Source organism: Ambystoma mexicanum, chromosome 1q (genome assembly GCF_040938575.1).
Source record: "Ambystoma mexicanum isolate Mex_15411 chromosome 1q, UKY_AmexF1_1, whole genome shotgun sequence".
In the NCBI taxonomy this organism is placed as follows: Eukaryota; Metazoa; Chordata; class Amphibia; order Caudata; family Ambystomatidae; genus Ambystoma; species Ambystoma mexicanum.
In genome coordinates, this window is record NC_090922.1 from 469,863,626 (window position 1) to 469,890,068 (window position 26,443).

Here is a 26,443-nt window from a genome sequence, read left to right on the forward strand (position 1 = left end):
TGGCAGACGGGGAGGGATCTCCATGGCTCTATATGAGTCATAGATAGGACTTGCTGAACCCAACATAAATGATAGATTGAGGGCCATCTTAATGTAGGGGAAGGGACTCCCTATTGTGAGCGTGGTCTCCCCAACAGATCTTTACACTGATGACATCCATACATTGGAACGAGGCCACACTCCTCTTTGGGTATTTCTCACAGTACACAATAACATATATCAAAAAGGTTGATGTCCAATTTTCAATCGTTATAGGCACTTTGGGCCTTAGTGCCAGCTCCTTCTCCTTTGATCCCTCCTTCACCCTCACTGCCCTGTATAGTAGCTTAAATACACCCACAAATTCCCCTGCCCAAATGTTCTCTTTGATGGCTACCATTAACTGCTTTGTGATACCTATATAAGGTAACTTCTTCAACCTCTCTTTACTCTCACTTGCCCCTGCAGTGCTCACCTCTGCCACCGCCAGTACCTCCTTGTCCGGCACCTGATCTCTCTGTACTTTTACCATTCCCACAATCCTCATCTTCATTCTCATCAGTGCCCCTGCAGCCCCTAGCCATCCTTCCTTCCAAAGGTTCACTCTCCCCCACTCCTTTTCGATACCCACCTCGTCCCCAACCTGACTCACACAGCCGACCATTCCCTTCCTTGCTCACCTCTTGACAGTCTGTCCAGGTCACCCAATTGCACCATCTTGGCCGCATAATCACCACTTCTCCTTTCCTTCCTAATGGGACTCCTACTGGGGGGAGAAAACACAATGGCAAAGCCTCTCTGACAGTTAGCCTGGCCATTGGACCTCCTTCTAGGCCACCTTTCCCCCACAGCTGCCATAGCGCTGTTGTCACCCACCACATCTTCCAGCACCCCCCTACCAAGCATCTCCAAACTGTCCTTTTCGTCACAGTCTGCATGACCTCCTTCCTCCCATACCAACCAATCTTCCTCCTCCCATCCTTCTTAACCACCATATATTAATCTTGGTCCGTGAGCCCACTTGGGCCAGGAAGATCTTCCTCTCACTAGCAAGGGGTGTCCACCCCAATGCTTCTGTGACATCTTCTTGCAGGGGCCGCCCATCCTCTGCCCTATCTTGTGCTGTGGTAGGGGCCGTGTTGCACCCTCTAAGCTGTTTATCAGCGCTGACAGGAGATACCGTCCAGATCCCATCCCTATCATCACCTTCTTCTGCGTTAGGGGCCATGCTGCACCCTCTATGCTCCTCGCAACTGTCTGGGGAGACTATACTGGACCTAACCCCTCTTCTGCCAACTGCTGGAGAAAAAGTCCACCTCCTCCCCCCTGCACTGTTCTGCGGCCCTTCTTCCCCTGTGCCCTCCTTAAGACTGTCATGTCCTGTCAAGTCCTGCTCCCCTTCTCTATCCTGATCCTCACCCCCTCCCTCTCTTCCCACACTCTCCCGCAAACCCTCATCCTCCCTACCCTTAGCACTTTGCCCATCTTCCCGTATTACTGGATGCACCGCCCTCTAACCGCCTGCCGTGGCATGTCCACCCTACCTTTGCTGGCCACATTCCCCTTTTCCTTAGCCCTACCTTAATCTGTCCACGCAGGCAGGCTGCAAGTCACCACGAGGGCCCTGTCCGAGGCCGCCCTGCGCGGGGGCCTACCCCCCTAGCTTCCCTTTCCCCAGTTTCCTCTTGTACTAACCCCTGAAGCTGGGCTGTTGATGCCGTACTCATGATACTCAGTGCCTCCTGTAGGGCCTGAACGTCCACTAACCTCCCAGACATGGTACCCCTACTCTCCCACAACTGCAGAAAACTCCCCCCCTTCCCCTTTATCCTAGTGAAAGGTCTCCTAACCCTAATGACCCCTACTTATTTAATTCACTGTCTTTATACTGTGAGTGTATTTCCTATGCTATATCTCATATTATTATCATTTTTCCTTTCTTTTTTTATTTGTCCCCACCCTTTGCCCCCCAATAACCCTCCCCGACACCTAACTGCACCCTGCTGGTGACAACCTTATCCTCTTCCGGTCCCAAGGCCTGGCCAGGCTGCCAACATCATCCTAAACCCCACCAGCGGGGTGTCACACTGCCACCTGGTAGCTATCCCCCCAGCACTGCACTCCCTGTCCTCTGCTGGAACTCCTTCACTCTTAGCTGAAACCAAGCCGAAAGCAGTCATCCTGCACCCCCCGCCCCCACCCACCCCAGACCTCAAGTCCCCACCACATCTCCGGACCAGCAGGCAGCCTGGGCCACTGTCCTTTTCCTACACTTGGCGCGCCTAGAACCCGCTGCCTGCGAAACAGGCAAGATGGCAACAATGGCTCCTGCTCTCCACTGGAGCGAAACGCTCTGCATCCCCCACTAGCTAGTGCCCTGCAGGCCCACGTGAGGAGACAGACACCCAAGTATGCCCCTGCCACCTAATCTCTATTATTTTTAATTATTGTTATTATCTTCTTTTTTTATATGCCCTACCTGCTCACCCTTAAACCCTCCGAAACGCCAACGAACCTGGCCTACCACCCAAACGCAGGGAAGGAACAGGAGCACACGATGGTCAAAAGTGACACCAGTCCCAACCGTTGCTTGCTCCCGAACCTTCCCTGCCCCCTTTTTATACTGGGAAAGGGGGCACTCTGTCCCCAGCCGTGCTTGCTTCCCAGTGCAGCTCCCAAAGCACCCTGGGGGGAAGGCATATGCGTACCCCAGGGTCCCCCATTTTACATGAAGACACGTTCACCCTCTATGAAATCACTTCTCATTGCATATGTTAATGACTCCCACACTTTAATATTTAAGGACTTGTGCCCTGTTGACACCCCTTCTGCTCTGCTGCCCATCATGCTATGGAAACATGCCACCAATTTCCCTGTGGTTCCCTATCCTCTAGGATCCTCCTAGCTGTGCAGTTCAGTCCCCTTACCTCTATATGCAGACAGACAGAGAACCCCAATAGGGCCTGAGCTCTCCAGCAGATTTATACCGATTTGGCCTCAGTCACCGACCGCTTGAGCTGTGCTCCACTGTTGTCATTTCACATTCCACCTCAATTAGTCACACAGACAAGTGCCGTTCCCAACACTACCCTGCACATTTGAGCTGTGCCTACCTTATTGTATTTAGATGCAGTCAGCAGTGGACTACTAATGACTCAAGACTCAAGCACAAGCGGGCCCCCCATGAACGTAGGCCACAGAGCCAAGAGCAGCTGCACATGCTGCACTGACCCACCGCTGGCCATGCTACTCTTCCATTTCGGTGGGAGGCAGGATGTGAGGGGGCAGCCAGAGCCTCGTTGCTCCTCTCCCATGTCTGATGGGGAAGGAAAGCTGAAGAAGGACTGGAACTTCGAATGGAAACGAGATCTGGTGCACACGCAGCTCAAGGCTCCGTCCATCTTTAAATGGTAATAATAATTTTGGGAAATATACAGGCATACTTTGGAAGAGGTGGGTGGAGGTAATGATATGTTATGATATGGAATTTATAACGTGCCTATACACAAGTGTTTCAAAGCGCGACGAGACAAGGGAGGGGGAACAGAGGGAAGACATAGACAACGATCTTGCTAGGCCAGGTGACATTGAGTTCGCGCAAGAGCTGGGGAAGGGGGAGGGGAAAATTGTGAGGGGAAAGGGGGAGGGGCAGTGCAGTACATAGGATAAAGAGTAAAATAAATAAAAACAATAATTAAGCAGTGCGGCCAGCTGGTGGCAAGTGCAAGGGTAAGGACAGACATCAGGTGTCAAGTGCTGGTAGGGGGCTGTAGGGATACAGAAACAGCCCCCAAATGCAAGGGTTGCCAGTAAGCAGAGCATTAAGGGGCACTGGTCAGCTCATATGCACATGCTGGATGAGTGGGGGACCAACAGCAGGGCATGCTATGCCTCTGCAAGAGGCAATGAAGAAAGTGAAAGAAATGCGCGACCAGGAAAGTACATGGCGCTGCTCCAAAGGGGCTTGAAGCGCCAAGGCATAACAGGGCGGAGAGGCCGAGCCCCGCCCCCCATCCCGCCTGCTGCCTCACTAGAAAAGGAAGTGGGGCCAAATACCATGGCCCCTATGAATGGTACCTGCGCAGAGGGAGCAGCCTCTTTGCATGTCCGCTCCTACTGCAACGAGATCAGCGTTGTCTCTCTGCTGCAAGCCAACTTTGTTGGCCCAATCTAAGGTGAGTGGGGTTGAGGGTCGGGGTGCCTTTGAGGCCTCCGTGGGAAAGGGGCACAGACACTGCCTTGACGGGCAGGCCTTTTGGGCCTCAACCTCCCTCCCCATTTGCCTTTTCCCGGCCCAGGCCCAGCATCAAACAGTTTGCGTGGGTGCTAGGTGGTTCACTACAGCGGGTTTTCTTGAAACGTTAAGACAGTGCCTTGTGCCCAGTTGGGGACTCATTCACCACCTGTTAGTGTTAACGCAGCGCACCTGTGTGGAGTGCTCCAGTGGGGAAGCAGGCCCAGAGGATATGGGTTGGTATGATATTTTGGTTGTAAGGGGGAGCATCGTGCGAGGAGCAACCACAGTGCAGGAGTGTGGAAGGCTTTGATGTGCAGTTCAGTTACTGGGGGCCAAAGCTATTAACAGCATAATGCCAGTGTCATAACACAAACTGTGGGGGCCCTCCCAGCTCGGCAAAAAATCACGGGTCGCGCCACTCTCTGGGCCGGCCTATATTATCATGCTTGCGCAATATACACGAACGTGCTGCTGAAGGGGTATGCCGCACATTGCACTAGGAGAAAGATATAAATATGTGTTTTAATGCAAAATACAGCACACTTTCTGAGAAAAATTGGCTATAAAGCCACAGTGTTTGCAATTGTTTTGTGGGGTAACACCAATCCCATACATGTAAATCACCAACAGTGCACAGGAACATTAATGCTTTGCCATTCAAAATGCCATGCCACAATGAAAACATGTCAAACTGGCTGCAAAATGTACCTATACTGGTTGCACCAAAATGCCAGTCAAAGCAATAACACTCATCAAAAAGAGAGCACACATTAAAGCCTGCGTCCCCGCGGCCTCTGCCAACACGGCCAAACTCTTTAAAATCTGCAAGGAACTAGTCAATCCTGTTGCGGTCTCCCCCTCTCCTGTTTCCTCCAAGGCCCCCTGTACGGCTCTGGTCTCTCACTTGTCCGTTAAATCTCAGGACATCCTGTCCTCTATCTCCTCTTCCTCTCCCTGTTCCTCTCTCGGCCCCCTTTGGCCATCTCTACCTTTCCCTCTCCTTTTTCCTTTTTCTCTCTGACAACACCTAACGAGGTTTCTAGACAAGTCTGATCTATGAAAGCGTCATCCAAAAAGGTGCTCCCCTGCTCCTCCAGAACCATCAAGGACCATATAAACACCCTCGCTCCAACCTTGGCCAATTTTTGTAATCACACTTTAGCCACTGGGACGTTCCCCTCTCCCCTTTAGCACTCCCTTCTGCACCTGCTCCTCAAGAAGCCATCTGCTGATCTTACCTGCCCATTAAACTATTGCCCAATCTCCATCATCCCTTTCTTGGGCAAACTCTTGGAAAAGCTTGCCATCTCCCAGCTTACTCTCCACACTAAATCTGTTGGTTGTCTCCATGCCCATCAGTCTGGCTTCAGAGATGCCAAAGGCATGGAAACTGCTCTCCTGAACACCCATGAAGATGTGCTCTCTAACCTTGCTTCCAGCATTCCTTCTCTCCTCATCCTCCTTCTTTCCTCTGCTTTCGACACAGTCAACAACGCCATACTGATCAATTGACTCCGTGAGAACCTGGGCATCACGGATCAGGCCCTGGAGTGACTGACCTCCTTCCTCTTGGACCGCCCACCCCCCTCCCAGGTCCCACCTGGTCCCAATCTCTCTGCCACTTCTCTCTACCTGTGGCGTTCCGCAGGGCTCTATACTCTCTCCCTGGCTTTTCAACCTCTACTTGGCCTCTTTAGCCCACCTGATCTCTACCTTCTCCTCTAACTTTCAGTGTTATGAGGATGACTCAGCTTTCCTTCAGGCTCCCCTCAGACTCCTGTCCTCTCTCGCTCATTCCTGACTGTCTATCCGCGATTCAGGATTGGTGCATCTCCAACAATCTCTGCCTTAATGCCAGTAAGATGGCATTTGGACCCTGGCACCAGCTTTCCCTCTCTCACTCTGGCCGTCCTCCTTGGGCCCTTTTCCTTCACCTTCCTGCGAGGCAAAAAACCTTGGTGTCATCTTCTATGCCACTCTCTCTTTCTCTCCTCACATCTCGGATGTCACCAAGATGTTCCACTACCAGGTGCTCCTCCACAAAGGGACTCTTCCCTTTCTCACTTTCCACCAGAAGCTCACTGTCTCCAGCGCCCTGGTCCTCTCTAGGCTGGACTACTGCAACATCCTCTTTCTCATTCTGCCCTCCTCTACTCTCTGTCATCTGCAACTAATCCAGAACAGGACTGCAAGACTTATCTTTGGCCTCAAGCCAGGGATCATATCTCTCCAGCCCTGAAATCTCTCCACTGGCTCCCGGTGGCTTCAAGGATCAAGTTCAAGACCATTTGCATTGTCCACAAGGCTTTCTGGAGCCAGGGACAGCACTACATCCAACGCTCTCTTCCAAAATACCTTCCCTCTCTAGCCCTTCGCTCAGCTACCTCCAACTCTCTAAGGGTTAGACGCTTCTCTGGGCAGAGAGTGGGGGGTAGATCTCTCTCCTCTGCTGGTGCCTCCCTCTGGAATGGCCTCCCTGCCCCTTCAAACTTGGGCCGGACCATCTGAAGTTTTGGAGGCAGCTCAAAACATTCATTTTCTCCTCTGCTTTCTCTCTCTCCCTCCCCTGGTGACCTACCTGTCTGCTGTACCGTCCAGTTGCGTGGATACCCTCAGAGTCTCTCTGAGTCCAGGCTCTTTCTTGATTGGTCACCCTTGCACGGTCTCCGTGCCTACCATGCACTTAGGGGCTGTAACTGTAGCCCTGCAGCCCCATGTTCACCTTGCACTACCCCAGCTGCGCTGCCCTGGCTGCACTTACTCAGAGTATTGCAGTCCTGTTTTCCCCTCCCCTCTCCCTTGCACTTCCCCCCTCCCTTTCCTCTTGCACCTCTCGTTCTCACAATGACACAAGGCCTAGTGAGATTGTTTGTCTTGTCCTCCCTCTATCTTTCCTCGCTTATCTTGTAACGCATAGAAACACTTCTTTACAGGTGCGTTATAAATTACTTTTATCATATCATTTTATCACAGATGCCTAGAAAAATATACAATGCCGCAGTAAGAAATGGCTAGACTGGCAGCACCCAAATGCCAATCTAGCCAGGTAATTACACTTAGCAGGACTACTTTATCAGAAGTTCCAAGTTAAAAGAAAGTCATACCAAACTGAGGAATGACTAGACTGGCTGCACCAAAATGCCGCTCTAGCCACTAATACCACATATCATGCCTGCTTAGCCTGGACATGGGCAACCATTATGATTTATCACACAATCCCACCCCCCCACACACATCCCCTCTCCCTCCACACCCTACCCCGACCTCCATAATCAGCTCCTTGGCCAAGAATTACCTCCACGTCCCTCTTCCTTGTCCCAGAGCTTATGTATGAGGCTACTTACCCCATAGGTAAGTACTGGGATTGGGAAGAGTAGGACTAGGTGTAGTGAAGATTACAGGTAGCTAAGCCAGGCATTACCTCTATGTACCTCTACCTCATCCCAGTACTTGTGTATGAGGCAGAGTACACAAGTACTGCCTCATACTTAAGTACTGGGACGAGGAAGAATAGGGCTAGGAATAATCAAGGCATTAAACACAAGTAGTGGCGCAACACCATTGAGTTGACTGGGCTTCAGCACTCCCCCCCCACTGACATTTTGGGCTATGCTCGACTTGGCTTACCTTCAGAGCAGTTGCCGGACACAACAGGACACAGATGTTAAACGCCACCTAGGTTTTGCTGTTAAGGGCCCTGCTATTACCAACGTAAAGCATTTCACTGCTAGTACCTGCATTCAAATGTCTCATTTTTTAGGCTATTGAAATCGCGATGTCGGTCTAGTGCTTGCATGCCAGGGGAGTGATTGGAAGGGTAGAGAGAGAATAGGAGACCTAAAGGAGAGAGTTAACTGCTTGTAACATTGAAGCTGCAATAGAATAGTCTCATTAAAACGCGTAAAGAAGTTAGATGCTCCCACACAAATAAGTTTGCCCCTCCCCACCACCCGTGAAGTTGGCACCTCTCTCAACATTTGAAGAGTTAGCCCCCGAAATGTATGTTTTGCTGTGCCCCTGAACACAAGCACACACACCATTCACCATATACACACCCAGCCATCCATACATTTAAGTGTGCAATCTTTCAGCATACAGGCACACCCAGGCAGCCATCCATACATTTAAGTGTGCACCCTTTCACCATACAGGCACACCCAGGCAGCCACCCATACATTTAAGTGTGCACCCTTTCACCGTACACGCACACACGCACAGGGAGAATTCTCATAAATGGCTGATTTCCCTTATCTAATGAGTCCCTCAGCAGCTTTGCTGGATTTCTAGGATTTTTTTTCACCTGGTAAGAGTGTGAGCCTTTTTCCCACTCTTACATGTGTTTTGCCATGTGTGTTTTTACCATTTTGTGTGTTCTTGGGCTCTGGAACCTCACCTACTCCACGAGCACCACTTTTGTGTGTGTTACACAGCACCTTCAGTGCAGTGACACAGGGTTGTCTTTGAGACTTCCCACTGACTCAATTTTTCTAGGGCTGACTACTGTCCCCCAGAAACATGTAAAGTTGCCATTTACTTTATGTAGTCACTTTAAACCACTTTAAACCACAGACCCAGTACACCCCACCTTACATGGAGTATTGGAAAGGGTTAACTCTTATGCCTTTTTGTCTGTGCCTCTTGGAGTCTTGTTTGGCTCCCTTAACATTAAGACTTGGCTGGTGGCAGTGGTTACTACCCTAACTTTTCTACCGCAATTATCTTATATAAACGTGGTAATGTTTTAGGATATTATATTAGCCTCGAACATAAACCCACTTGGCCAAATACATTTTATTTTGGTTCCGGCCGGGTTTATTTGCCATTTCTTTTTGTTAAAGTCTTTCTCGTGTTTTTCTCTGCGCGCCAAACTGGGGATGATTCCTTTGTTCGCTGTCTTTTTGAGGGCTTCTGCACAGAAGTCCTCCTTATGGCGCCTGAAAGTCTAGGTAGGAAGGATGTGAGGGAGGGGTCTTTGGATCCCTGCCATGGTTTCCCTTGGTAACCCAAGTCGCACTCCTGTTTGATAGGCTAAGGGGCGGCCCTTGCCAGGACAGCTACCCTGCTGTGTGATTGACAGCCAGGCTGTATGAATGGGGGAAAACTGCATAAAAAGCAGATCTCTGGGACTGGAAAGGCAGAGTCGCCACTGGAACGAAAGAACCAATGAGGAACTGGAACAAGAGGACCCCTACCACGACTGAACTGCCTGGTGAAGTCCTGCTGCAGGTCAGAATCTCCGAATCCGACAACAGAGAAGATCCTCCAGGAAACTTCTTCCCTTGAGCTGGTGAGACCAACCAGTTCACCCAAACCACAAGCTAGGACCCCTCCTCTGGTCGAATTTGCTGTACAGAGCTACAGTGGGCCGGATATCCAGGAAGGTCGGACCCTGCTTGGGTTTTAAGGAGCGCACCTTTTATTCGTTGTTTTGCTCTGCTGCTGGCTTCTCCCTTGGGTGGCGCAGGACCCTGCAGTCCTCCTACTTCATGTCAGTCCTACAGTCGCTTCAAGAACCGTGAGCCTGCAGGAACCACCAGGAATGTTCGCCGCAGCCCCAGCTCCCTCTCCGTTTCAAGGTGCTGTGCAAATCCGGTTGCTCGTTACGTTCAACCGCGGTAAAAGTGTTTTAAATCTTCTGCCAATCCGAGGGCTTGTCCTTCTCTTCTCTTTGAACTAACATTTCTACCAACCAACCTCGTCCGGAATCTGTGCCACAAACTTTACCGCAAACTACCCTGAACTGTGTGAGCTTGAGCAAAAGACTTTTGACCCATTGACTTTGGCCCTAAGCATTTTCTAGCTGATCTCCTCACTGTAGTTTCTCTTGTTCAATTACCGTGAGTACTTGTGGTTTGCCTATTTTCTAATAACTTCGTCTTTCCCTCCCTTTTAAATTGCTGGAGTGTGAGGTGCAACCTTGTGTGGTTGAGCCAGCATCTGAAGAATCAGATCTGGAAGAAGACACTGTCTTAGTTGGAGATCTTGACCCTGATGACCATCCTGAGCTGCAGTCTTTACTGGCAGAAGGTGGACCCAACAGGGCAGACTTTAGCAAAGGACAGAGAGAGTGTCCTACTCTTGAAGGTCTTCGACAACAGGCTGCTAACCGACTTGATGGCCAAGAAGTTGGGAAGCACAGGTTGAGCTAGGAAGATGGACCCTTCTACAGTGAACTGACTGAGTCTATCCCTGGGGACTGCAAAGGAATTGTGGTGCCCCTTGATAACAGACTCCAGTTCCTACAGTTAGCCCATGAGATACCTTTGCCTGGTCACTTGAGTTTCAAGAAGACCAAGGAAAGGCTCTCTCTCTACTTCTACTGGCCTAAGATGGGTTCAGAAGTTGACACATTCTGTAGGAGCTGTCACACTTGCCAAACCTCTGGCAAGAGTGGATCCAAGAATGTTGCACCCCTGGTGCCTCTCCCAGTGGTGGGAGTTCCTTTTGAGAGGGTGGGTATTGACATTGTCGGTCCCCTTGACCCTCCCGCCTCTTCAGGGAACAGGTTTATCCTGGTTGTAGTAGATCATGTTACAAGATACCCAGAAGCCATACCTATGAGAGCTGTTAGGGCTCAGGCTGTGGCTAAGGCTCTACTTGGTATTTATTTTTACCAGAGAAGGGTTTCCTAAGGAAGTGATATCCGACAGGGGATCCAACTTTATGTCCCACTACATGCAAGCCATGTGGAAAAACTGTGGAGTCACTTACAAGTTCTCGACAGCCTACCATCCACAGACAAATGGACTGTTAGAGAGGTTTAATCGTACTATGAAGAGCATGATAGGTGCTTTAGAGGAACCCCTTAAGAAAAAGTGGAACCTTCTACTGCCATGCCTTCTCTTTGCATACAGAGAAGTCCCTCGGAGGGAGTGGGTTACAGTCACTTTGAAATTCTCTATGGCCATCCAGTCAGTGGTCCATTGGCCCTGATCAAGGAGGGGTTGGAGAGTGCTCCTTCCCCCAAGCCAGTCAGAGTGACTGACTATGTGATACCTCTCCAGAGGAGAATGTCACACATGATGGCAGAAGCAAGTGATAACTTAAAAGCAGGTCAGACTCTGGTCAAACATTGGCATGACCAGAAGGCCAACATGGTTGAGTTTAATCAAGACCAGCTGGTATTAGTTATGGTGCCAACAAGGCAGAGGGCCTTGAAGGACAAGTGGATAGGACCCTTCAAGGTTGTGGGTCAACTTGGAGAGGTGAACTATTTGGTGGACTTAGGCAGACCTAAGGAGGCTCGCAGAGTCTTTCACACCAACCGTTTAAAGGCTTATGTCTCGAGACCAGAAGTGGGAGCTTTGCTTCTAGCTTCAGCTCAAGAGGAAGAGGACAGTGAACCTCTACCTGACCTCCTCAGAGGCCAACCTTTAGATGAACAGATAGAAGGAGTTAATCTCTCTTCTCAGCTGACTTTTGAACAACGGGAGGAGTGCAAAGTTCTGTTGAATCAGTTTGCCTCCCTGTTTTCACTATCACCAGGCCTGACCCCTTGGGGCCAGCATGATATTCTCACTGGTGACTGTTTACCTGTCAAAGGCAGGGGTAACAGAATGTCAGAACATGTGAGGTCACCTTGGATATGTTTTGCAGGCTCTTGAGCAGGCCCACCTGACCATAAAGGCAAGCAAATGTCAAATTAGACAGAATAAAATGGTCTACCTTGGTCATGTGGTAGGAGGAGGTGAGATAAGGCCATTGCCCAGCAAAGTACAATCTGTGCAAAACTGGGCCACCCCTACTACTGAAACCCAAGTGAGAGCTGTCCTAGGTCTCACTGGGTACTACAGGAATTTCATTGAGAACTATGGGGCCAAAGCCTCTCCCTTGAATATGATCTACTCTCCAAAAGTCCCTAAAAAGGTTAGATAGTGCACTCAAGCCTTTGAAAGCCTGAAGAGAGCCCTTTGTCAAGCTCCAGTCCCAAGAGCTCCTGATTACCACCAACCCTTCATTGTGCAGACAGATACCTCCAATATAGGTATAGGTGCAGTCCTTAGTCAACTGGATGAGAAAGGTAGGGAGCACCCCATTTGCTTCATCAGTAGGAAACTGAAGGAACCAGAATCAAGGTGGGCAACCATAGAGCGTGAATGTTTTGCCTGTGTGGTCTTTGAAGAAGTTTAGACCATACTTGTATGGATCTACTTTTGTGATTCAAACTGACCACCAACCCTTGAGATGGTTAATGCAAATGAAAGGGGAGAACCCACAACTTCTAAGATGGTCAATCTGCCTGCAAGGGTTTGATTTTACCACTGAGCGCAGAGCAGGATGTCACCACCAACATGCCTATAGTCTCTCTAGGATGTTTATAACCGACTAGAGGTAGAGATTCATCCAGGAGTGGATTATATCCTCCTGTCCCTTAGTCTGGGGGTGGGAGGCGAGTGTTAGGGAGAATTCTCATACATGGCTGATTTCCCTTACCTAATGAGCCCCTCAGCAGCTTTTCTGGATTTCTAGGATTTATTTTTTTCATCTGGTAAGAGTGTGAGCCTTTTTCCCCCTCTTACATGTGTTTTGCCATGTGTGTTTTTACCATTTTGTGTGTTCTTGGGCTCTGGAACCTCACCTACGCCATGAGCACCACTTTTTGTTTGTGTTACACAGCACCTTCAGTGCAGTGACACAGGGTTGTCTTTGAGACTTCCCACTGACTCCATTTTTCTAGGGTTGACTACTGTCCCCCAGAAACATGTAAAGTTGCCATTAACTTTATGTAGTCAGTTTAAACCACAGACCCAGTACACCCCATCTTACATGGAGTATTGGAAAGGGTTAACTCTTATCCCTTTTTGTCAGTGCCTCTTAGAGCCTTCTTTCGCTCCCTTAACATTAAGACTTGGCTGGTGGCAGTGGTAACTATCCTAACTTTTCTACCACGATTATCTTATATAAACGTGGCAATGTTTTAGGCTATTATATTAGCCTCGAATATAAACCTGCTTGACCAAATACATTTTATTTTGGTTCCGGCTGGGTTTATTCGCCATTTCTTTTTGTTAAAGACTTTCTCGTGTTTGTCTCTGCGCGCCAAACCGGGGATGATTCCTTTGTTCGCTGTCTTTTCGCTGGCTTCTGCACAGAAGCCCTCCTTAAGGTGACAGAAAGTCTAGGTAGGCAGGAAGTGAGGGAGGGGTCTTCGGACCCCTGCCATGGGTTCCCTTGGTAACCCAAGTAACACTCCTGTTTGATTGGCTAAGGGGGCGGCTCTTGCCATGACAGCCACCCTGCTTTGTGATTGACAGCCAGGCTGAATGAATGGGAGAAAAAGCATAAAAAGCAAGTCTCTGGGACTGGAAAGGCAGAGTCGCCACTGGAACAAAAGAACCAATGAGGAACTGGAAGAAGAGGACCCCTACCATGACTGAACCTCCCGGTGAAGCCCTGCTGCAGGTCCGAATCACTGAATCCGACGACAGAGAAGGTCCTCCGGGAAACTTCTTCCCTTGAGCTCGTGGGACCAACCAGTTTGCCCAAACTACAAGCCAGGACCCCTCCTCTGGTCAAATTTGCAGTACAGAGCTACAGTGGGCCGGATAGCCAGGAAGGTCGGACCCTGCTTGGGTTTTAAGGAGCACACCTTTTATTCGTTGTTTTGTTCTCCCCTAGGGGGCGCAGGACCCTCCAGTCTTCCTACTTCATGTCAGTCTGACACTCGCTTAAGGAACCGTGAGCCTGCAGGAACCACCAGGAACGTCTGTCGCAGCCACAGCTCCCTCTCCGTTTCAAGGTACTGTGCAAATCCGGTTTCTCATTTCATTCAACCACGGTAAAAGTGTTTTAAATCTTTTGCCAATCCGAGGGCTTTTCCTTCTCTTCTCTTTGAACTAACTTTTCTACCAACCAACCTCGTGCGGAATCTGTACCACAAACTTTACCGCAAACTGCCCTGAACTGTGTGATCTTGAGCAAAAGACTTTTGACCCATTGACTTTGGCCCTACACCTTTTATAGCTCATCTCCTCACTGTAGTTTGTCTTGTTCAATTGCCCTGAGTACTTACCTGTTGATTTGCCTATTTTCTAATAACTTTGTCTTTTCCTCCCTTTTAAATTGCTGGAGTGCCATTTTGCTCCCACTTCATTTTGTGAGACTAACTTGTCTGTAATTTAAGGGAAGTGGTGTGGTGTATTTATGATTGTGATTTCTTGACTTGCTTATAATAGTGAAATGTTATACAACTGTTGAGTAAATAAATATATATTCTTTTACTTAGAAACCTGAGTCAGTGTTTGCCTGAATCATAGTAATTGCTGTCCTTTGTGTAACTATTTGATACTGCTCACTTACTCTTGAGATAAGTCTGGCTGCTCTGCTACTGCTACCACTTAAACTTTGTAGTACAGGCTTGTACCAAAGGTGAAATTGTACTGTCACTTGTAATCTTAATTGTGTGTGGTGTTCCCAAAGGGTACTGCATACAATTCTGCCTAACACACCCAGCGACCCATACATTTGTGTGCACCCTTTCACCATACACTCACACAGGCAGCCACCTATTCATTTAAGTGTGTACCCTTCCACCATACACTCACACACGCACATGTCATGGGGTTGAGGGGAGCCCTATTACTTCAAAAAGAAATTGGGGCTCATTACGGGTGTGGCGATAACCGTGCCGGTGCTACCAGCGGGTTGCCGCCAGACCTGTAAAAAATTACTGACGCCTGACTTCCCGCTGCCGCCGGGCTCTTCCAAGTCCAGCGGCCGGGAAGTCAGGCGCCAGTAATTTCAGTAATCCCCGTTCCGGTGGAGTCCCATAGGACTCCATGGGATTGGGGACACAGAAGCACCGGCACCGTCGTTAACAATAAAACAGAAGCAGTGGGACACAGGACCTATGCCCGAGGTCCCTGGGGCATAACAGTATGGTATGAAAGCAAGGTCACTGTTTTTCACCCCGCTTTTACGCTCCAGTGGATTTTCCTGCTATTTTGCAGGAGGAGTAGGTAATGGAAGGGATAAACATGTCGTTAACGGTGCCGGTGCTTCCGTGACGGGTCTGCCTACCGTGGCCGCTGTGCCCGGCAGGGTCAGACCTGTCACGCACAGCGGCCCCAGCAGGTAGACCTGGAATATGCTGGTCTGGAAACAACAGTGCCGGTAATTTTACCAGCACCGTTGTTTCCGGGCCGGCATGGTCAGAATGAGCCCCATTGTTTCTTTTTGAAGTCACTCTAACTTCATTAAGAAATTGTTCAGTTAAGGACCGAACCATAACGGAAATAAGTTCTTTATGAAGGCAGAGTGACTTCAAAAATAAACTATTTATTTTTGAAGTCATAGGGCTCCACCCCACCCCATGACATGGAGCCTTCCAGCCTAGGGTGTTCCATGTCATGGATTGTGGGTGAGCCCCCAGCCTTCAGAAAGAAAGTTTCTTTTTGTAGTCACTCTGCCTTCATAAAGAAATGATTTCTGTTACAGTTACAATTCAAAACGAAACTTATTTTTTGTTGAAAAAGAATTCTTTTTTTTCAAGTGGAGCCCCTCCCCTCCCAGGACATGTGCTGGTGGGGTCCCCCCGCACCGCTGGGACTACGGGGGCCCCTGTTACGCCAGTGCATAATGCCCCGCCGGCTTTGCGGCCTCAAAGGGTTGCTCTGGTGGATTTGAGTCGCTGGAAGTTTAGGGGCCATCAAGGTGTGTGTGCTTGTTTTGAACAGCATCTCTTTTGTCCCTGTGTTGGCAATGTTTGGTGGAGTGCAGGGTTTCCGAGGATGGCGTAGCTTTGTGCACCTTTTGCCTCTGTTATCAGCTCATTGTGATGCATTCTTACACATAACCTGGGCATTTGTCCATCTATGCACCAACACATTTGTGCTCATTCTCTTTGCCCCTTTCCATATCCCACCCAGTAAGGTGCAGAATGAGACATGTCTTCTTTGTTGGCATAAAAAAGGCTGCAGATTTATTTTCACAACACAATAAACTCAAAACACTGCAAACAAACTTTGTGAAAATAGTTCTGACGGTGCTGCGACTGCTCCGTGTCCAAAACTTGCTTCCCCCTTTCCCAACCAAGTCCACAGTAGGCCAAAGCTCCCCCAACCTTTCTTGTCTGAGCCCCGCCCACCCTTGCAGGTGTTCCTGGTCTGAGGGAGTGACGTTTATACCGGGAAAGCTGAGCCCTCATTGCTACCACCAGTTCCCCTGCTGCTTAGGCCCCCAAGAAGCGATGGTCCCGAGAAGAGCAAAGACCCTTCTGGCTTTCCCATGGCTCATTTGGAGTCTGTATCTTGCCACTGGTCGCCAAATCACTGCCTCGCCGTTCTGCGACATCAACGGCCAGGCATTACCATTCTGCCGTTCTCTAAGCAGGGTGGGTGGGTGGGAAATGAAAAACAGGTCCTTTGGTGCGGCGGGCGTCCTTCTGTTCGAGCTGGATTCTCCTTCAGCAGGACGCCGGCCGGCTTATATGCAGCCTGGCACGGCCCCTCCTATTGTTGCCTTTTGCAGGCATTTCCCTGGGTTTGGCGCGCTTCCCGGCCCTCAAGCTGCACTCCGCACACCTCCCCCTTAACCAGGGAGGAGGGAGGAGGACCCTGCCCAATTATTAGGGCGTGTCCTCCAACTTTTACGTTGTCACCTCCATAACCTGGGCATTTGTCCATCTTTGTACCAACACATTAGCTCTTTCTCTTTGCCCCTTTTGATATCCTAGCAAGTAAGGTGCAGAATGAGATATGTGTTCTTTGTTGGCATAAAAAAGGCTGCAGATTTATTTTCACAACACAATAAACTCAAAACACTGCAAACAAACTTTGTGAAAATAGTCCTGAAGGTGTGGCGACTGCTCCAATTCCAAGACTTGCCCCCTTTCCCAACCAAAGTCCACAGTAGGCCAAAGCTCCCCCAACCTTTCTTGTTTGAGCCCCGCCTGCCCTTGCAGGTGTTCCTTTGCTGGGGGAGTGCTATTTATTCAGGGGATGCTGAGCCCTCATTGCTATCGCTAGTGCCCCTGCCACTTAGGCCCCCATGAAGCGCTGGTTCCGAGAAGAGCGAAGACCCTTCTGGCTTTGGTCGCCAAAACACTGCCAGCCAAAGGTGGGTTCACGCCCACTGTGTCTCCCCCTTTGCAACTTCATAATTCCAGCAGCTTCGTGCACAAATTCCAGTAAAACAGATCCATGCCCAATGATGACAAATGCACTCCATCCTTCAAATAGTATTCAGGGGATTTCAAAATGCCTGATCTGGGGAAAACCTCTGCGCCTGCAAAATTTTGCCATTGCCCCATTCAACTTTCTCCTCGACTTTTCCACCGCTGAATGACTCTCAGCGCCCCTCCATTCCTGCCTTGGAATGATCTCCGACCTCAAGATCTCAGTCTCGCCCAACTATGAGGACAATTCCTGCAATGAAAACATCATCTCCCTCATTAAAGCCCTCCTCCCCAAGCTTGTCAAAACATTGCCACCTGGGTGTATAATCAAGACATCAGGCCTGTGCTGCTTACCCAGCAATTTGTTGATGTGCCCTTGCAGCTGTGCCCATCTCATTCCGGGCACCAAATCCGGTACTCGCCAGCGGTCAATTCCTCTCTTTCTGCAGTCCAGCTTGCCCCAGCTCTAGACACAAATGAATGCCCCACTACCCAGATGGACCGTCTCCTCCTCCAAGCAGCTGTTAGTTGGAAGGAGATGAGAAGGAAGTTGTTAACACTACATTTTGTCCGGCCTGATGTACCTCCTAAAACACCCAGACTTCCATCCCCCGATTCTCATGATTGCTTCCGGACCCAGGCCTACCTCGGCCGCTGATGTGGCTGCAGCTTTCCTGAAGGAGTGGGTACCAAACACACCTCCCGTTGCCCCCATCTTCTCCAATGCCATGTCCATTACCCTCCTGAATTGAAAACCGGCTAAAGGCCAACCCGTCCCCGTGCAAGAAAAGGGGAGACTCCGCACCCGCCAGCTGTCTTCCCTGGAGATAGGCCGTCAACCCTGCTACTGGACACACTAAGCTCCCCTGGATGTTATAGAGTGTGACCATCCTCCCTTTCCCCTTTTGATCGGTCTTGGACCTTCTTAGGTAAATGCATACCCGTTCTTTTGTTGACTGTACATCTTCCAACCTTAAAAACCCAGAGCCCCTTCCCTCTTTATTTAGAGGCAGCAGCTCGCTTACTCTAAAGGCACCAAAGAAGGCCAATGTAAAGACCACTGTGAACAAAACCCTCTCTTTTCTGCTATGGCAAACAGACTATAGGCTTTCAATTAAACTGTGCATCTTTACAATATTAATGGGACTCCTTACATCTGGTTTCCTCTCTCTCTGTTTAGCCAACCCTTCATCACCATCAAAATGTAGTGCTCCTTGGTGGGGTCGGACTTCCCCCCGAGTTTGAAATAATGCGCTATTGCTGCCAAATGATAAGACATCCAGGATCTGGTTTTCCCAGACCGCCAGCCGCTTCCGACAAAAGCGCGCACTGGCACCCCCCTCTACCCTTCAGTCGACATTTTGCCTTGAAAGGCCATGAACCGATCCCAGCACCCCTTGTATCTTCTTGCTGTGCCGGGGGGCAGAGCGGTGTGGAATAAAGAACTCAGATCCCCCCAATCATGCTCCACCACAGCGCCTTGAATGGGGTCATCGTCTTGCTGGCCTCTGGACAGTTCCCCCAAAACTTCTCCCACTGTAAACGAGAGAGAGTCAGCGGCCATGTTTTTTACTCCCGGAATGCGTCGAGCTCTCACTTCTGTGTTCAATTTAAGTAGGCTTTTTGTGAGCTCCCTTTGATGCAGTAAATGCATCGGAGGGACAGGGCCGTATCCTTGTCCTTTACTGTTTTTATCGTGTGTTCTGTTGTGTTCTACATGCAGGAGTTCATGTGGGACTCCTAGCAGTGCAGCTCTCTCCTTGGTTTTGGTGAACCGACCCATGGGATACCCTTATTGCACCCATGGGTATGGGGTATAACCCTGAGCCCCTAGTGTATGTTTTTGGGCACCTGCGTGTGACCCACAGAGCAGGGTACGGGCTGGTGGCAGCTCTGTGCTGAATTGACCGGTGCCCTGAGCGTCCTCCATTTTGGGATACCCAGGCCCTGTCATTGGAATCGGTAGATTCCTGATGGAGACAAAATGGTCGCCATGGCCTCTTGCCTTCCATCGCCTGTTACCTTGATCTTCCCAAAGTCCCGGGAAGCCCTGACTCTGTCCCTTCCCCCTGACTGGCAGTTGGGTGGAAGTTCCATATATGGTAGTGTGGGGAAGTGCTGACCAGACTCGCTGGAGCCTTCCCAACGAACGTATGTTGTAGGTACGCCTGTGGGTGGGACCTGGGTGAATGGAGTGTGTGACGAATACGCATTCTATGTTGTGGGTGTTTGACACAATGACTGAGACAGCCCTGCCCGAAACCGGTATGAATGCAGTGTGGAGTGTTGAATGGCTGGGTACTTGTCCCAATACACATAATTTGTTGTGAGTGTCTGGAGAGAAGTGAATGGCCTGAATGCACCATGTCCCTGATTGGCTGCCTGGCTGCCTGCCTGCATGAATGCCCTTTGCCGTGATTGGATGCTGGAGTATGACCCAGTGGCATGAATGGGAGATCAACAGTATATCTGGGGACCTCTCACTGCTAGGAATCGTGTTCAGAAGCTGAAGATAAACTGGAGTGAAACTGAAGCTTAACTTTGAAGCCCTGCTGGAAGAGAAGAATTGCTGTTGCTCTCCTTCACAATCTGCAAGCTGCTGTGTCTCCAAGAACTGACCCAGAGAGGACCTGGTAAGGCGCCCTCTTCCCGAGCTACGAGGGACCATCATGCACCAGTTGATCTTTGCCAAAGCTCCCTGGTAGACAGACCTATGACAGGCTGCCGACCGGAGATGGGGACTGCTGCGGAATCCCAAAGAGAAGCGCCCGGACTGTTGTCCGCCACTGTAGATGACCGCCGTCGCTGACTGGAGCCATCGTGCTCCTGTTTGCCTAAGAAACTTCATTTGATCCACGGACTCTCTCGTCTGCATCGCCGCCCGCTTTATCCCGCTGGACAAGGCCCGACCGTCGATGCGCCGAGGAGCATCTGCCGGTGGGTTTCCCACCACCTAAAGACCATAGAGACGCCGATGGGCCACAGTTCTTCATCATCTCTCTGCGGTCCAGAACTATCGACACCGAGGTGCCCGCGACGCCTCTTCCATGCAGGATGCCAACGCTCTGTCGTCGACGAGCACCGCTAGGAACGAAGCTGCCACTTCACCGCCGTAGTTCACCCTATTCCCCGTCGGACGTTCGACGACCCGTGACTCCTGCCTTAAAGGGCTCAAGAAGAGCTGTCGATTTCCTGTCGACGAACGCTACAATTCCAGGTACATTGGGGCTGTAGAACTATTGTAGAAGGAAATAAGACTCATAGAACCGTATATGGACTGGGCTTGTGATACATCTTTGCTTTACAGGTTGCCCAGGCGGGGGGAACTCCACACAGGACTGTGTCTAGTGGTATGGGGCCAGTATTCTGCCAATTGTTCAACTATCTTGCATTCCTTCCTCTCTCTACTGCTGGTTTCCTCTTTATTGATCTGTGTGACATTTTGACAGTATCGTTGATGCACTTTAATGAGATCTGATAATATTTGTGGTACCACTGTAGAACTGTATATATTTACCATTATTGATTTCTGAGGACAAAGTGAGTTATTGTGATAGTGTACATAACCTTGAATAATAATTCTATAAAGACTGTGTTTTAACTAATACAGTGTGTGAACATTCCTTCCTGGGTGCTTGGGGACAATACTGTACTTAAGAATCAGGCTGCATCACCTCCTGAGAAGCTAGGCCTTGATTTGCTCGACCATAGCTACCGAATATAGAATCTTGGCTGGGGTCCTCTGTGCCTCTCCTCTACCATATAGAGAGCAGAAGTGCAGACACCCCCCTCCAGTCGTTACACTCTCTAAGTAGCTTCAACACCCTTGTGTTGCTGGACGTCCGCTGATTGATGATCTGGACCACTGCCAAGTTATCTGACCAGAGCACGACCTTCCTGTTATTCAATTCCTTCCCTCACAACTTGAAAGCAACTACGATAGGGAACAGCTCCAGCAACGTGATGTCCCTGGTAATCCCCTCCTGATGCCAAGCAGACGGCCAGGCCTGGCCCGCACCAATTGCTCCCCAAAATGGCCCTGAATCCGTGAGAGCCCGATGAGTCAGTGAAGAGCTTGAATTTCTGGCTAGTGGCCCACTGCTCCCTCCATAGCATAGCAGTACCCTGTTGAACTCATCCAGAAACCCATCCCACATTCTGAGGACCTCTTTCACCTCGGCCCCCAGCCGCACATGCTGAGATGCGTGTCGCAAACCCACTGTTTTGAGTTCAATACTCCTGGTGAACACCTTCCCTTTCGGGAAGAGCTTGCCCGCAAAGTTAAGGTTACCTGCCAATGATTGGAGCTCCCTCACTGTAGCCTTAATCCTGCCCCTCAACTCCATGATTATTTCCTTCAGCTTCATCACGTTGTCCGTAGGCAGCCTGCACCTCCTTGCCACTGAGCCGATCTCGATTCCCAGGAATGTATGCTTTGTGAGTGGACCAACTGTCTTACCCTTGGCCAACGGGACCCCCATTTCCTCCATCAAATCCTGGAACATGCTCATGAGCGACCCGCACTCCCCCGTCCCCTCTTTCCTGATGAACAAGAATTTGTCGAGGTAGTGCATTACTCCTCCACCCTGTGCTCTCTGCTTCTGAGCGAACTCTAAAAAAGTACTAAACTTTTCAAAGTAGGCGCATGAAATAGCACCGCCCATTGGTAAGCACCTGTCATAAAAGTACTCATCTTTTACCGTGAAGCCCAGCAAATGATAGCTCTCCTTGTGAATCGGTAGTAACCTAAAAGCAAACTCGATGTCAGCCTTCCCCATGAATGTGCCTCTCCCTGATGACCTCACCAGCTCCACTGCATTGTCAAATGATGAATAATGGCCCCTGCACATCTCTTCAGCTATGCCGTTGTTAACCGACGCACCCTCAGGGAAGGAAAAGTGCTGTATTAGGCGAAACTGACCCTCCTCCTTCTTTGGTACCAGTCCCAAAGGTGACACTATCAAATTCTTCAATGGCAGGGAGGTGAATGGGCCCGCCACCCTCCCCAGCTTGATCTCCTTAGCAACCTTTTGTGCAACAACCTCAGGCATTCTCAATGCAGACTTCATATTGTCAGCTTCCTGTTCCCCACTGCCCCTTTTTAAGGGATCCTGAACCCCCACCTGAAACGTTCCCAGAGCAACTTCGCATTCGCACTGTTGTGATAAGAATTTAGAAACGGAATCAGCTTATGCAGGAGTAACGGTGTGGACAATTGGGTCTCAATTATGCTTAGCCTTCTCTTTGGGTTTAGCACTACTCCTTTGCTTCCCCTCGCTGGAAGGAGAGCTGTGGTCCCCTGAACTTCTGCCCCCTGTGTGCTTAAATCTACATGCTTTGCCAAAGGGGCAATACCCGTCCACAAAGTTCCAGCACACCGCCTGCTCCCCCTGATAACTGGCACGACTATTCCAGGAAGAACCCCCTTCCCCGGTACCCGTACGATTCTCTGAATTTTGAAAAATGAGGCTTCTCGCCATGAGCCTTGTCCCCTGTCTCCCTTGAAGGTACAATTTTTTCAATGTACCCCCTCACATCAACTTCATCCCAGGATATCGCGGGCCAAACCTGCATTTTGAGTCTGAAACCCCTGTCATACTTTAGCCAGGCGTCGCCGCCATAGGTCAAGTACAATGTCTGAATGTACTGCTCATAAGCAAACAGAGCCCCTGCATCCTGTGGGAATTTTTCGATCATAATGGAAGCCAGCATCCTAAAAACCGCCAACCAATTGTGGATGCTCTCCTCCACCTTGGGCCTCTCCCTATTCTTCTTCTCCCTCTCTTTCTCAGATAACTCCTGTAAGCCCATCCCCACAGGCTCCATGTCCAACAAGCTAAGGATCGCAAAAAACTCCTTCTGCCAAATCCTCTCCTTATAGGCCAATGGAATGTGCCAAACCAAAGAGTTCCCGGCTGCCCGTACAGGGGCAACACCCAGCATTGCCCTCCCATACTGCGTGGCTTCGCCCCACAATATACCCTGTACTTGGCTGGCTGTTGGCATTGGTATTGGCTGCAGCAACTGACTGCCCCCACCACCAGGGGTTTCCCAAGACAGTGCTGCCCCTTGAGCCCTCCACGCCGTCACCTGCGCTTGTGAACCTGCTGGTGTTGCCAAAGCCTGTTGCAACTGACCAACCCCCCAATGGGATTCCACTGGACATTGATGAAGCTTGATTCGTGCCCCTGGGGCTTGGGACACCCCATGCCCCCCAGCCTTATATTCTCCCCCTTCTGGTGAATAACCTCAGCATTTCTACCGACATGATTAAATGCATTTACATTACCGCACATCACTTGACCATTACCCGCATTTCCCCAAGCACTGCATGAACATACCTTTCACCTGCTCCAAGGACGCAGTTCCCTCTGCTGCTACCACTGCTGAGTTTGCCACAGGAGCACTGGGTGGAATGCCACTATCCCTTGGAGCCTCTGCAGGTTAAGATCGCTGAATTAGCCACAGGCTGCTCCTCCCTCCCCTTGCCTCTTGCCCCTGTCGCTTTACGCTTCTTGGCCCCCTCTGCCTGCTGCACTTTCGCCTTAGCGGTCAGATTCGGGTTCCTCTTTGCTGGTAGTTCCTCCTCTTGGCTAGGCCCGCTTTCCTTCTTGTCCTCAATGGCCTGGATCGACTGCAGAGCCTCCTCTGCTGAAAAGTTAGGGAACAGAAGTGGTGATTCTGACCTTTGACTAGGCCCTGATGCTTCATCGCCCAGATGTGTTCCAACCAACTGTAACTAGTTTAGCCCATGCTTGGCGGCTGCCACATGTGCCATCAATATGAACTGCTACAGATCTTTATCATGGCAGCAAAACCCTGGCATGCCCTGTGCTTGTGTGGACATCTTTCTTCTTTGCGGCAGCCTCTTATTGCCCGCACCACCGACTCTTTTCCTTAGCAGCAGCCTCCGGGCACTTGCACTGCAGACGAGTGTTCTATGGCAATACTTGTTCTTCTAGTGCAGCAGCCTCCAGGCACATGCACTGTCTATGATAGATCTTCAGCTATAATACCCAGGCACATGCACTGCTTAACACTTGACTTCTGCAGCAACCTTTGGGCAATAATTGTAGCGTTTTAGGCTAATCAATGTGTCCAATCAATAAGTCAACAACTATGAGCCTCTTGCAAAACGTATTAACCCAGCCATGGGGTGGATTCATCGCTGTAGCTTGTGCTACAGATACTGGGTGAAGCCACCGTTGAATACAGCAGGGGGAGAAGATAGAATGTTAGCCAGCTCCTGCGCTGCAAAGTTTTTCTCCTTACTGTACAAGCCAAGTCTTCCCCTTTGATTGCACTGTCCAACTAAAAATCACCCATCTGCGGCATCGGCGGCCACGGTCGTCAGCTTTTCCATGTGGTAACTTTTATAATAAGGAAATTACCCCGATCCTCTTAATGATTGTTCCCAACGTGTAACATTCAACAAACTTTCACCCAACAGCAGTTTCGGTGACCCGGGAAATCTGTGTTTACATGCAGCAACTTTAAAATGCAATTCACCCAAATGCGGCCCGGGCCTCAATGTCCCCTCACCTCGCGCTGCTTGCAGTTACTTCGTCCGCCATAGGATGGTCCCTTGCCACACCGCTCGGATTTGTCCACTGTAGCTCCATGCTCACGGCTACACTGGTCCGCCTTTCATTATCTCGCTGCCGCTGCTGCTTCTTCCGACGCCACTCCTGGCTCCCGGACACACCAGTTCAGCCTTATGGCCCCTCGCCGCAGCGTGCTGCTTCCTCCTGACGCAGCTCCTCACTCTCCACCACACCGGCTCCACGCGCCGGCCCCAGAGCCCACACACCGCGGTCTCCTCCACTGTGCTCAAGCTTCAGCTGGGCTGCACTCCTTCCTCCTTGTAGCTCTGGCTCAATCTCACTGCTGGAAGATCCTTAGCCTCTTCTTCCTCGTAGCTCCGGATACTCCTACAAAACAAAAGAAAAGGAAAAACAGGTCCTTCGGTGCAGCGGGCGTCCTTCTGCTCGAGATGGATTCTCCTACAGCAGGACACCGGCCGGCTTATATGCAGCCTGGTATGCCCCCTTTTATTGGTGCCTTTCGCGGGCATTTCCCTGGGTTTGGTGCACGTCCCGCCCCTCAGACTGCATCCCGCACACCACCCCCTTAACCAGGGGGAGGGAGAAGTACCCTACCCACATTATTAGGGTGCCTCCACCAACTTTTACGTCGTCACCTCCACACTTGCTGCATCCATACTGCAATGGAAGGAATGTGATCTTCCACAAATGTTTTACCGTTTACAGCAAACAAATACAATGAAGCTTTAAACAGCATGGCTTTAGATACTTGAATCTGCATTTTGACTGAACTAGTAAACACATAAATGCATTTTAAGATGGATAGCACGTTTTTATTGTGCCAGCCACAGGGTCTGTAATGGCAGCTCGGCTCATTCCTTTATCGCTGACAGGGTATTGCAAAGGGGAATCCAATAAACAGTGAGGTTGAGGTGTGCCAGTCAGCGGTAGCGCTAAAGCATATCAAAAGACAAAGGAAAAGAGGAACAACCTATACACAGTGGCTCTAGCTGCTGCAAGCTTGTGGAACAAGAAGGCACCTCAAACCTACTACAATTGAACAACAAAGAACAGTTATTGTTCCACTGGTTAGATGCGCTGCTAGATCAAGTTCTGAAAGCAAGCACCAACGGAATACAGATCGCGATATCACGAGTGCCAATGTCAGACCACCTTCTACTAACAAATCATTTAGTTCAGGATGGTCATGTGGGTCAATTATTTCAGGTATCACCACCTCCTCGTCAGGTCCTGGTGATTGACCAACTACCTCCACCTCAGTGGTAGGTGAGTTAGGGGGAATGTTTTCTTTCCCTCTTTTAGATTTTCTTACTCCTTTAGCGTTGGGTTTCCCCTTTGGCTGGCGCATGGCATTGGTCGTGGCCAGTGCTGCCCTTGTTTGAGACCTTGTGCAGGGTCTTTCAGCTGTATCTCCCACAAGCCCTAAAGCTCTGAGATCATTTCCCAGCAAGACCTTTCCTGGGACATTCCTCTGTATGCTCACTGGAATTCTGACTGCTGTACCATTGATTGTAAGAGTAACAGGTATTACTGGGAACATGAGAGGTG

General features: G+C 50.0%; 1 long non-coding RNA gene across 2 annotated transcripts in view; it reads right to left on the reverse strand.

Annotated features, from left to right (window-relative positions):
- LOC138528837 (uncharacterized) overlaps nucleotides 1–25,328 on the reverse strand; it is a 70,665-nt gene extending 45,337 nt beyond the window's left edge. For both annotated transcript variants that reach the window (XR_011284263.1, XR_011284262.1), the window contains exon 1: nucleotides 23,672–25,328. This is a non-coding gene — a long non-coding RNA (uncharacterized lncRNA). The remainder of the gene's footprint in view (nucleotides 1–23,671) is intronic.
- Nucleotides 25,329–26,443: the final 1,115 nt, after the last annotated feature.